This window comes from Magnolia sinica, unplaced genomic scaffold, assembly GCF_029962835.1.
Source record: "Magnolia sinica isolate HGM2019 unplaced genomic scaffold, MsV1 ctg351, whole genome shotgun sequence".
NCBI lineage: Eukaryota > Viridiplantae > Streptophyta > Magnoliopsida > Magnoliales > Magnoliaceae > Magnolia > Magnolia sinica.
In genome coordinates, this window is record NW_026682816.1 from 363,564 (window position 1) to 377,152 (window position 13,589).

At 41.4% G+C, this 13,589-nt stretch overlaps 1 long non-coding RNA gene across 1 annotated transcript; it reads right to left on the reverse strand.

Moving 5' to 3' along the window:
• Nucleotides 1–8,870: 8,870 nt before the first annotated feature.
• On the reverse strand, nt 8,871–12,825 carry LOC131236296 (uncharacterized). The gene is made up of 2 exons (XR_009166663.1): nt 12,501–12,825; nt 8,871–9,126 (listed from the first exon to the last, which is right to left on the reverse strand). It is a non-coding gene; the product is annotated as an uncharacterized LOC131236296 (long non-coding RNA).
• Between the last annotated feature and the right edge of the window lie 764 nt (nt 12,826–13,589).

The following is a 13,589-nucleotide window of genomic DNA, read 5'->3' on the forward strand; positions in this document are numbered from 1 at the left end:
TAAATACGTCAAATACATCAGATTTGTGCTTTAAGAAACAGACCCATAATTTTCTACTAGCATCATCAATAAAGGAAACAAAATAATGTGAGCCACCAAGAGATGATACCTGTGTCGGTCCCCACACATCAGTGTGTACAAGCTCCAACAGATGCGTCTTTGGAGTGCGTCCTGTCTTCTTGAAACTTACCCTCTTCTACTTGCCATATACGTTCATCCCTTTCGACAATAGCACTTTCATCCCTTTCTCACTCATATGTCCCAACATCTGATGCCATAACTACCCATTCACTCCAGTTGATGCGACTGAGAGTGAACAATACGATCCTGAAGTCATGTATAAAGTATCTTCCTTTTTCCCTCGAGATATCACAAAGGCACCTTTTGTGATCTTCCAAGAATCACTAGTGAATGTCGTCACATAACTGTTATCAGCCAATTACCCCACTGAGATCAAGTTACGTTTCAAACTCGGTACATGTCTGACATCCTTTAATTTTGAAACCGTTTCGTCTTTCTGATTGACATGAACGTCTCCCTTTCCAACAATACTGTACGGATCATCATCGCCCAGGTAGACTCTCCCGAAGTCACTTGACACATAATCACGCAGAACTTCCTTACATGAAGTGACATGAAACGAAGCACCCGAGTCTATATCCCAAGACTCATTCCTCGCATCAAGAAACAAGATTAAGACCTCTGTGTCACTCTCCTCAGATAAATTCATTGAATCCTTCTCGCCTTAAGAGCTTCCTTCTTGTTTCTTGAGCGTCCTGCAATCACATTTCATGTGCCCCTTCTTGCCGTAATGCCAACACCCATCTTTGTCTTTCGGTCCCTTGGACTTCGTCCTCGACTTAGAACGCTTGTGTTTATTGCCTCTTTTGTTCAGCGATCTTCCTCTTCTTTCAACATTTAGAGCATTCCCTGAATCCCCTGAAACTCCTGATGCCTTTCTTCTAGATTCTTCGCTGAGAATTAGACTGGCCACATCATCAAATTTCAGCTTTGTCGACCCTGAAGAATTGCTCACAGCAATCGCCAAACCGTCCCATCTGTCTGGTAAACTGGATAAGATCAATAACGCCCTTACATAATCCTCAAAAACAATGCCAACGGATTCCAACTGGCTTGTGACTGTATTGAACTCGTTTAGATGTTCAGCCACGCTCCCACCATCTGACATCTTCATGTTGAATAACTATTTCATAAGATGAACCTTGTTGGATGTTGAGGGTTTTTCATACATGGTGGCTAGGACTTCCATTAATTCTTTTGTCGTTTTTACCTAGGATATATTGAAGGCGACGCTCTTAGACAAAGAGAGTCAGATCGTTCCTAAAGCGTTCCTATCCAGTAAAAACCATTCATCATCTATCATCTTTTTTGGTTTCTTCTCTTTTCCTCCTAGAGGAATATAGAGGTCCTTCTGATACAGATAATCTTCCATCTGCATCTTCCAGAAGGCAAAGTTTGAACCATCAAACTTCTCAATTCTAGTTTTTCCTTCTTCCGTCATCGCTCCCAATAGAACTAAACCAATAGCTCTAATACCAATTGTTGTGCAGCATGCCAACAACGTAGTGAGCTTAGATCCAATCTCAGGCCTCACCCACAAACGATAAATAGGAAGAAATATAAACTAGAAATAGATCAAAGCATTCAAAATAAACCACAAGACAAGATAAACATGAAAAACTCCAAACTAGGGTAAAAAACCACAGATGCAAACTTCCACTATGAAGAACGAAGATTACAAAGCAATATACTAACCTCTCCCTTGGAAGCACATAGAAAACCCTTTGCCCACACCTTAGAATAATTTTCCCTTGCTTTTTTTTCTCTATATGAAAAACCCTAGGAACCCCTATTTATAGTTTAGGAAACTCCCTTTTCCGCATCCCAGTTGTGAAAGGACTTGCGACACGAAATCCGCACAAAATCACGGAACGAATCTGCGTAACCTCGACTGGTCGTGCAGCCCGCACGACTGGTCGAGAGGACTCGACGACCGATCGTGAATGGGCCATGACCGGTCGAACACCTCGGGATAAAAAACAGTGCTTGCTGGACTTTGAGTCGAGCCGGTCCACGACCGGTCGAGCCGGACCCTACGACTGGTCGAGCATGGCTCACGACCGGTTGAGGACGGTCCCAGATGTGGCTCCACATCTTAACACGTACGTGTGTAATTTAAAAGAGCTTTTGGATTAGGGTCATGTTTCTATGATCAAAACACAAGGCTAACTCATCATATAGATGGATTAGAAATTCTTACTATTTCAAATCTTCAATCATTGATTCTTTTTCTTGCAAGGCTGGCCTTGGCCTGGCCCATCCCTATAGGTCAGGGTCCTTTACGGCTAACTAGGGCAAAGTAGGGCTAGGGCATAGGAGACTAGACCGGGCACTACCGCGCTAGGGCCATCCCTGACTCATTGCTACCCGTACTTTAAAAGAAGTTGCCGGTAGTCCACAACTTACCTACCATTGTTACCTTCTTGATGATTGGACCATGCCAGTAATCCATATAGCAGGGCCTACCAGATTTGCGAATCATGGCTCATATGTCCTCACCTGTTCCAGGTCCTTCCATCTGGGAGATTTTCAGGGCACCAAAACCTATGATGGGGCCCATCACATAAGTGGTTTGGATCACTGAGCACTTATCTCACATGTACAGAATCCTGCAAATCAACACTATAAAAGCTGATGCTTGTGCACTTATATATGGGTGGGCCAAAAAGAATCAGACAAGAGAGTTCATTACCTTTCAACACCTTCATACCCAATCTCTATTCTGCACAATCCCATCTCACCTTTCCTTCGGCTTTAGTACTTTGGATAATTCTTGTCTTGTAGAACTCGGTCACTTTCAAAATCCAAATTGAACCCAAATTACTACTAATAGTAGCCTTCAACATTAGAATCTTCAAAACAAAACAACACCTCTTAAACACTCTCTCCTGCAAAACTAAGCAATAGAATTATCAGGCATAAAAATGTATCTACTTGTTCGTAAGTTGTAGTCAATTCACAGAGAAACCCATGATTCTAATGTTTTTCTCCGATACTAGGCAATTGTAATTGGCTTACTATAATTATCATCATCATCTAAGCCTTATACCAATTGATTGGGGTCAGCTACACGAATCTGGTTTTGCCACTCTACTCTATCACGGGCAATATCCTAAGTTAAACCATAGGCCATCAGATCCGTCCTTACTGTCAGAATTTCTATTATTGTATTTCTTTCATACTTTCTTTACAGAGATATTGTACAAATATATAGGGAGATTAGTAACCCTATTCTTAGCTATATATAGATATTGTACAATCAATCAATGAGTTGTACAATCACAAATATAATCTTTCTGATTTTCTCTTAATTGACAACTCATTGATTGATTTGACAACAACTCATTGATTGATTTGACAACTCACGCCAACACTCCCCCTCAAGTGAAAGCATCCAAATCTTTAATGCGCAACTTGTTCAGTGAGTTGTAGAAATCCTTGCTTGATACGACCTTTGTAAGAATATCCGCCAATTGGTCTTCGAACTTCACGAATGGAAACTGAATTATTTTAGCTTTGAGATTTTCTTTGATAAAGTGTCTATCAACCTCCACGTGTTTGGTATGATCATGCTAGATCAGATTGTGAGCAATGGCGATAGCTGCCTTGTTATCACAAAAGAGGTCCATCTCGGATGTAGGAGCAAACCCAATTTCAGTTAGAAGTCTTTTGAGCCACAGAAGTTCATAAAGTCTTTTAGCCATTCCACGGAACTCTGCTTCAGCACTTGATAATGCCACCACTTTTTGCTTCTTACTTCTCCATGTAACAAGATTCCCTCCAACAAACATGAAGTATTCTGAGGTGGATCTTTTATCTGTGGTATTCCTCGCCCAATCTGCGTCTGTGTAACCATTAACTTTGAGATGGTTACTTTTTGAAAACATAAGCCCTTTTCCCGGAGAGGATTTTAAGTATCATAAAATCCGGATCACCGCCTCCATATGATCCTTACTAGGTTGATGCATGAATTGGCTTACTACACTCACTGCCTAGGCAATATCTGGACGAGTATAAGAGAGGTAAATAAGTTTACCAATTAATATCTGGTACCTTCCTTTGTTTGTTGGCATTTGGCTTAGATATTCTCCGAGCTTTTGGTTTTGAATGATTGAAGTGTCTGTTGGCTTACAATCCAACATTCCAACCTCACATAGTAAGTCTAATATATATTTTTGCTGAGAAAGAAATATACCTTGCCTTGATCTAACAACCTTTAATCCCAGGAAATATTTGAGTCTTCCTAGATTTTTCATCTTGAATTCAGCCGCCAATTGTTTTTGAAGCTTAGTGATTTCTTCCTTATCATCCCCTGTGATGATCATATCATCGACATATACAATTAAAGATGTTACCTTACCCTGTTGGTGCTTCAGAAATAATGTTTTAATTGAATTACTTTGGTGGAAGCTATATTTCTTCATTGCCAGACTAAACCTCCAAAACCATGCTCGAGGAGATTGTTTTAATCCATACAGTGCTCATTGCAATTTGCACACAACATCAGCTTTTGAAGATGCTGTGTAGCCTGAAGGAGTATTCATGTAGACTTCCTCTTCAAGATCACCATGGAGAAATGCGTTCTTTACATCAAACTGGTGCAATGGCCAGTCTAAGTTAACTGCGAGAGATAACAGGACCCTAATTGTATTTAACTTGGCTACCGGCGAAAAAGTTTCTTGATAATCTACGCCATATGTTTGAGTGTATCCATTTGCGACTAGCCTTGCCTTGTATCGTTCTATAGATCCATCTGCCTTGTGTTTAACAGAGAAGACCCATTTGCACCCGACTATTTTTTTTCCTTTGAGCAATGGAATCAAGGTCCATGTTTGATTCTTTAGTATTGCTCCCATTTCTTCCTCTATTGCCTGTGTCCAATTGGGATCAGCTAAAGCTTCCTAAACTGTAGTGGGAATATGACATGCGGACAACTCGTGTGAGAATGTCTTGAGAGGTTCAGGTAGCTTTTCGGTAGAAACATAGTTGGCAATTGGATACCTTGACCTTCTTTCTTCAATGTCTGGAGAGTATCTGTTTGGTGGCTTGCCACGGTTATGCCTGAAAGGTAAGGTATACCCAGCAGACGTATTTATGTTATTCATAAATGAGGGTGCAGTGAAATTGCTTACCTCAAGAATATTCTCAGGAGATGGGTCTGCAGGCACTGAGGGGGGATTCGGGTTCTTCTCTTGATGATGTGGGTTTAGTTGTCGAAGGCTCTCTAGATTCAGAGGATATGTCAGGCCCTGAAGATGTATTTGTCGATTCCCCGCCAATCATTGGTGTGTCATTCCGATCTTCAAGCCAGTCAAAACTCAACCAATTCAACTCTTCATCTAGTGTCTCCCCTCAAAGAGAAGAAGTGGATGCCGAAGAATGATAGAACGGTTCGGATTCCAGAAAGGTGACATCCATAGTCAAATACGGTTGCTTGTTAGCAGGATCATAGCAGCGGTAGCCTTTTTTATGCGTAGCATAGCCCAAGAAGAGGCACCGAAGGCCACATGGGTCAAGTTTGGTGCACCGGTTCTTAGGGAGGTGCACATACGCCACACACCCAACTATGCGAGGAGGGGGTATTAAGGCCGTAGGTAGAGGACCAAGGCTGACAGACATTGCAATGGAGTCTTAAAATTTAATATTTTGGAAGGAAGGCGATTGATTAAATGTACAGCAGTGGTAATAGCATTGGGCCAATGTCGTTTGGGAACATGAGCGCTTAGAAGGAGAGCCTGGGCAGTTTCAAGAATATGTCGATTCTTCCGTTCAGCGACTCCATTTTGCTGAGGAGTCAAAGGATATGAGGTCTCGTGAATAAAACCATGTTGTTGAAAATAGGAATGAAAGTGGTGATTAACATATTCACTACCATTGTCAGAGCAGAGAATCCGAATATGAGCGAAAAACTAGGTCTGAACCATAAAATGAAATGACTGAAAGATACGAAACACTTCATCCTTATGTTTCATCAAATATAGCCAATTCATTCGGGTCAATCATGAACAAATATCACAAACCACCATATACCAAATATAATATATAAAGGAGAGGGTCCCCATACATTAGAATGAATTAAAGCAAAAGGTGTATCACTTTTATTCATACTTAATGGATAAATAGCACGATGACTTTTGGCTAAAATACAAATATCATAGTAAAATTCAGAAGTCTCCACATTAGAGAATAAATCAGGAAATAAATGCTGTAAATACCCAAATGACGGATGTTCCAAACGACGATGCCACAACCAAATCTGTCGAGCCTTAGAATCAAGTATAGAAGACATGTGATGCGCACGACCCAAACTGAAATCTTCCATGTAGTATAATCCCCCCTCTTAGTACCACACCCAATTATATCCTTGGTAAGAATATCCTGAATAAGACAAAAATTAAAAAATATTAGCACCACACAATTTATATATGTAGTAACTTGGCTAACAGATAATAGCTTGTGAGATAAAGAGGGAACAAGAAGAGTGTTGGGTAAATGAAGAGAAGGTGATAAGGTTACAGATTCGGCTCCTATGACAGGTGAGGTCACTCTATTAGCATTTGCAATGCTGGTGCGCCTTGGAGGTGAGTGATGGGAGAAATCTGTGGGATCAAATGTCATATGATCCATGGGCCTAGAGTCGAGGAGCCAATCACTATTGTCCACATCATGATGACGACTAAGCAAAACATGACAGATGTTACCTAGATCCGCAGGAGAGAAGTCTGATTTAGGTGAGGCCGTGGGTGGGATGAGAGAGAGATAAGGTTCGGCTGCTGCCACAACAGCCTTTCCCGCGGCATCAACTGTACCGTCTCATTTTTTTCTGGCTTGAAGCTCGTGCCACCAATCCGGATACCCATGCAACTGGAAGCACTTTTTACGTGTATGCTTCGTATTGCCACAATGAGAGCATTTGAGACCATCGGATGAGGTACGGGCTTTAGAGGAAGATTTCTCAGTATGCTGAGAAGTCGATCCAGACAGTTCAAGCTTTAGGCCTTTCGAAGCAAGCACCGCCCTTGGAGGTGGTTCGTGGTCGCTAGCGTTCATCACCACCTGGCGAAGAGCCTCCTTGCGGACATGGGTATACGCTTGCTCCACGGTGGGAAACGGGTGCATCTGCAACACGTCGCTGCGAATATTGTCCAACCTGTCATCAAGACCATCCAAGAATACATAGACCCGATCTTCTTAGAGAAGATTATTATAACGTTCAATATTGGCAGGACACTCCATCGGATTGGGACGTTGAAAATCAATCTCACGCCAGAGGCATTGCAAATCGGTGTAGTATTTTTCCTGGGAGCCACCCACTTGGCGGAGACGTGAGACGCGCCGCCGGAGATCATAGACTTGAGAGTTATCGCCACCATCAAAATAGGTGGTAGCAATTGAATCCCAAACCATTTTTTCTGTGGGAAATCGAATGAAATCGCTGATTAACGCCGAATCCTTTGACAATGACGTTGTTAGTATGCCATTTGCAGAAGGACAGATTGGCCGGACATAGCTGAGTTAAGTCGCCATTGATGCAGCCCAACTTGTCTTTGCCGGATATGTACATATCGACAACTTGGGACCATAAAGCATAATTGGAACCATCCAACTTGATGCCGATCGGGACAGCCGCAGGTTCAGAAAGTACGTTCGGGGCCTGAGCTTTAGACAGAGTTTCAGCCATTTTTGTGGTGAAAATTTCAGAGAGGACCGTATTATGGTCGATGGAGGAGCCACCGGACTTCGTCGAGATTTCTGTGTCTCCCATATGTGAAGGTGGCGGCGAAAGAAGGCTATGAACAAGGATTAGATGTAAACCAAGAGCCAAAAATCGACTAGCTTTGATACCATGTTAGAATTTCTATTATCATATTTCTTTCATACTTTCTTTACAGAGAGTACAAAAGAAATACAACCCTATTCTTGGCTATACATAGATATTGTACAATCAATCAATGAGTTGTACAATCACAAATATAATCTTGGCTATACATAAGGAGATTAGAGAGATTGTACAAATATATAGGGAGATCAGCAACTTTATTCTTGGCAATACATAGATATTGTACAATCAATCAATGAGTTGTACAATCACAAATATAATCTTTCTATGATTGATTGATTTGACGACAACTCATTGATTGATTTGACAACTCTCGCCAACACTTACTAACAAGAAGATGATTACACATCAATCCGTTGATCCCAAACATCCATCCTTTGAAGCGCTGCATGTTGGAGCGATCAAAACAGTACCATCGATGACCATAACAATCTCATGGACCCAATCAACTTTTAAAATCACTCTCCTACGATGGGTAGGATCAATTAGAAATCTTGGATTCGTGTAAACTAGAATTTCAAAAAGATTGAGATATTGGGTCTTTTTTTTTTCTCTCTCTTTTTCACTTTTTGTAGATTTTCTTCAAAAACCTTCATTTGAGTATTGAAGGCAGTGACAACTGACAACGGTGTTGTTGGATGAAAGGGAACTTTATAGACATCAAACATTGGAGAAGGTTCAGGTTGTTGAAACTACTCACCAAGCGGTTGTGATTTGATGAATTGAGAGCGCCCTATAACAGCACGGAGATACAGGTCTCAGTGATGTTAGTCACCAGCTATCATAATCTCACTAAGTATTGTAACTCCAGAGAATTGATTGGTTCAAATTGTGCCAGCCACCATTAGTGATAGAGCTTAAAAAGCTGTGTTTGGATGCCAAAGTGAACTGAATTGTGAAAAATCAGTTTAACCGAGATGAAATACCAGAAGTTACTGATGTTCCCTGGTGCTTAAAGTCCAACTTGAAATTAAGGTAATTGCAGTTTGGAGCCCAAACATACAGTACAAATGTGGAAAAATCAGCAATTTGGTTGTACCCACTTTGGAAAACTAATAATTATAATCCATTATGATAGTGCATCCAAACTCACCGAGAACGGATCTACAATGTGAAGGTAAAAAGAAGAACAATAAAAGAAATGCAATAGAACTTCCACCGCCCCAGTCCTAGACTCCCAGCAACCACAAAGTGCCTATCCTTCACTACATTTGGATTGGAAGAACAGCTTCGAGTCATTTCTTGTTAGAGAGAAAATAATAAGATTGTTAAGAAGGCTCATGATATGCAAGAAAGGCCAGTTGGATGTCTTCCTGAAACCGTTTTTTGGCAGGACTGCAGTGATAGTTCTCTACCATAGTTTAAGATATGGTGCCTCATTAACCATCCACGCAGACCACTAAAAAAATAAAATAAAATCCACCCTCCACTTGGTATGTGTACATCAATCTCGATGGATCGAAATGAGGATCTCATAGTGGAGCATTACCGGACATTGGAATTAACTAAATGATCTTAATCATCTGATTTCGCTCATTGAATTTGAAGGCCACTTCATTTGTAAGCATCCATTTCATAGAGACTAAGCAGATAGTGATCAGTGTGATCTTCTCCATCCACAGTGATCCCCAAGATTTGGACAATCCAGTCAAAAGTGCATGTATGCCAAATGTATGGTGGATCTAACACCACAAAAGGCGGTGATTGGTGAACTGTTACCAGATTCTTCTCCTTTTGGGCAAAATAGTTTGAAATTGAGTCTAGAATTTAAACTACACACCAAATTCTTGTAATTAACACCCTACAATACGCTTAAATGTAGATTCATGCCCGGATAAACTTGGAAGTTTCTAAACAATAGCTCAAAAATAAGATAAGCGAGACATTAACGATAACCATCTCGATCGATTTATACACCCATTTTCCCTTCGAGGCATTGTAGTACACTTTTGTACTACAATTCCCTACCATGGAAAACAAATCATTTTCCCCTGATGTGACGGTTTCTGCCATTTGTGACAACAAAGTAAGCTGCGGAAAATAAGATTCACCTCCAAAGGTTTTCCTCATAAAATGTTGTTTTCTTTCTCGGAAAAATAAAACAATCCTCATTTCCACACCTTTTGAGACAAAGATTTCACTTCTTTTTTTTTTTTTTGGTACCATTGACCATTCTAAATGTCATTGGAAATGATAGAACATAAAACACAAAATCCTTTTAAGATTCTTTTTCCATAGATGATATTATCCATGGTATTCCTCAAATGTGAGGTTTCCCTTTCCCAAACTACACTTTCGATTCCATGTTGAGGGTCAAATATTGCATATTAGACCCCAGTTATTACCTGAATTTACGTACATGATAATGTTTAACGCTTTATTTTAATCGTGTTTGTGCTGCGAGGTGAATTTAGGAGCTTGAACTGAAAAAGGGTGTTAAAAGCATGGATTTAACGCTCAGAAATCACCAATGTAAGGGACGGACCCTAGGGGACCGAGATCGAAGAATTTACACGCCAGATATCCGAGAAAATCAAGCAATTCACGTTAAAGAGGCCTGAAAATTGTCTAGAATGTAATATCACAAGTTTTTCACCATCCATTTGGCTCGAAACTTTATATCTGGTCCTCGAGGACCCTAAATTAACCATACATGTCGAAATTCAGCCATTGGATCCTTATGAAAGTGGCCCAACGGACAAATCAGCCACCAAATCTTTGATTTGCGGCCCACCTGATATCTGGATATGCTTCAATTTTTGGTCTCGACCCCTTAAATGAGGTGATAAAATGGATGGACAGAGCGGATTTCACGTAAACATCACAGTGGACCCCATATTGCGGTGCATGTACACCATGTACACGAGATTCGGATGTGCACCGGAATGCATAAGGTCGGTTAGCGCACGCTGACCGACATTCTTCTTCAAAAGAAACAGTGTCCGCCAGTGGGCATACGTTGTCCGACCGATTTTGAGTAGTGGGGCTCACCCATCATCCAAATGGATGATCCAAACGGTCCATATGCTCCAGAGGGGGGCCACGACCCTGGTCATGGTGGCATTTTGGTCCCATGCACACGTAAACACATGGATCGTTGGAAAATGCTGATACAGTGGACCGCACCAAAACCACTCCTTTTCGACTAAACTTTCACTAAGAATCCAATGAACGGGGTGGATTTCGCCGAAAACATCAGTGGGGCCCACCGAAGACGTTAGCGCAGGTTCTTTCGCACCATACGCATGCTCGGTTTTCCTGGAGTTGCAGGGTGTTGTGGGCCACCGATTATGGTCGGATGGTTGATCCAAACTATTCAGAATCTTCAGAGGGGGGTCTTTACCCCAACCATGGAGCAGAACAAGTTTCTTGGACGTCTTTCGATCGAAAAATCTTTTCAAACGCAAGGTGTTTGCATTTTCTTTGCGCATGTGACTGCTGGTGCATAAAGCTTCCATAGGAACCGACCTAGCACCTCCTTGTGGCTATACAAGAGAGAGGCAGGGACGTGAATTCATCATCCTTAGACGTGAATCTTGGGATGTGAAGATGCAAGGAGGAAAGAGAGAGAGCGTGGAGCACGAGTCGGTTAAGTTTTCTTCCTCCCCTTCTTTAGTTTTCCTTGTTTTCTTTGATATTTTCTGAGTTTTAGTTTGATCATGACTATGATGAACTAAACCTCTTAGTTAGGGTTAAGAGGTGAAGCTTGTAGTGTGATGAGCTGATTTCTATGCTTTGATTCATGTTTAAGTTGAACTATGTTTGTATTTAGTTTGATTATAAGGAATGCTTTCAGTTTTTAATGATTTATTGTGACTTAAATTACAGTAGATTTGCGATAGCTTTGAGTATGTTCTTTTCATATTGAGATTGTGATTTTAGGAAATTCTGTTGTTCACCATCGTCCCATGGGCATGGTAAGGTGATGGAATCCTTCCTAACGTTCATAACTCTCTTAGATTGGTTGTGGATTGGCTAAATTTTGTTGTTTGCTTTGTCTCATGGGCATGGTTTTGTGATGGAATCAATTGTAATTCACATCCTTCTCATCTCTTGAAAACTAGATCAAAGGAAGTTTAGAATTGGTTTTTAATGATATATCTTTCAACTGGACGAAGATGGGACTCTAAATCCAGTTGTGTTTATGAATTAAGCACAGATCACCCTGATCTCTACAAGTGGATCCTTGGCACCCTAGTTTCCCACCTTTGAATTCTACAAGTTTTAGATAAAGTTATTCACAATTATTCCCTTAATTTTCTTGGTTTATATTTCATCTTCTTCTAGTTCTAGTTTTAGTTACTTTCAGAATACGTACAAGGTTCAGTCCTTGTGGATTTGACCTCGGTCTTACCGAGATTATTACTACATCGTGACCCTATACTTGGGGTCGTGAACATTCCACCAATCTAAACAGGCCCTAAATGGAAAATGTCCATATGCTAAACAATCTGCGTGGGTGTAGATATCAATTCTTAAGAAAAAGGGCAAACTGCAACTCAAAAAAGAAAATTGCATAAAATTGAAATATTGAGAAGCAAGTATGAAGGTAGCCTTCACAATACCGTGAGACATAAACCTACAATTTTAGAGCGCTGCCCGCATCTTCAGATTTAACATATAATCCTAGAAATCCCATTTTACCTCGATAAACCGTCGGTATTTCAGGAACGCTATCTTGATACTTGGCAATGAATCTCTCAATGAAGGCCTTGTTGCTGATAGTCAACGCGGTGCTTATGCTGGAATCCTTAACAAGACCTTTCGACATTAGGATTTTAAGGACCAAACATCTTGGGACGATCCTCTTCTTCAAGCTATGTAATAGAAAATTGGGTGTCTAGAAAGATCCGACAGCTTCCAACCCCTTTCGTTAGTGAAAAAGCTCATCACTCTCTTGAACTCATCCTGAGAGGTCGTGTAAGACCCGTATCCTAGCCCATACTGTTCCATAGGCTTCCGCGGTCCTCCCGGTCGAATTCCAGCTACCTGCGACACGTAGACAGCAGTTGCGCTTGATCCTGAGTCGTGTCCCGTATATCAGAGTTGGCTCGACTTGAGACTTGTGCCATTGCGATCGCACCGTCACCACGGTTCCAACCCCGCATCTTATGCACCGATCCGATACCCTGGCAGGAAGATGTGGGTCGGCGTTTATTTCGAAGAAACACCGCGCGTTTGCAATCCCAAGAGAATCTCTACAACATGTCAAATCAATCCCATCAATCACCTCATGTCAAGTACAAGAGCACCCATACTTCCTTTCTCCACAAGTCAAGCAACCACCAAGTCAACCAACCTCTCACCTCACCCATCACTCACCTCACATCCATCACTCTCTCTCCTTACATCCCATCTCTCCCTCTCTTTCCCTTCACATTTTCCAAGCAAAAAAAATCCAAGCAAGAGAGTGGACGTCCATGGTTTTCCAAGAGAGTAAGTGCATGTGTGTGGCCCACCTTCCCATTTCAAAACCCATCATCCTAACCATTCAAACCTCATCTTCCACCATCAAAATGAGACACAAGGAGGCCGGCTTTCTAACGGACCGAGAAGATCAAACGGTGGGTGCTTCTATAGGCTAGTTTTCATGTTTTTGTGATGGCCCAAGTGAGGCCTACCGATCGATGGTATGGATCTCACTTTGGACCCTAAGATGTGGCCGATG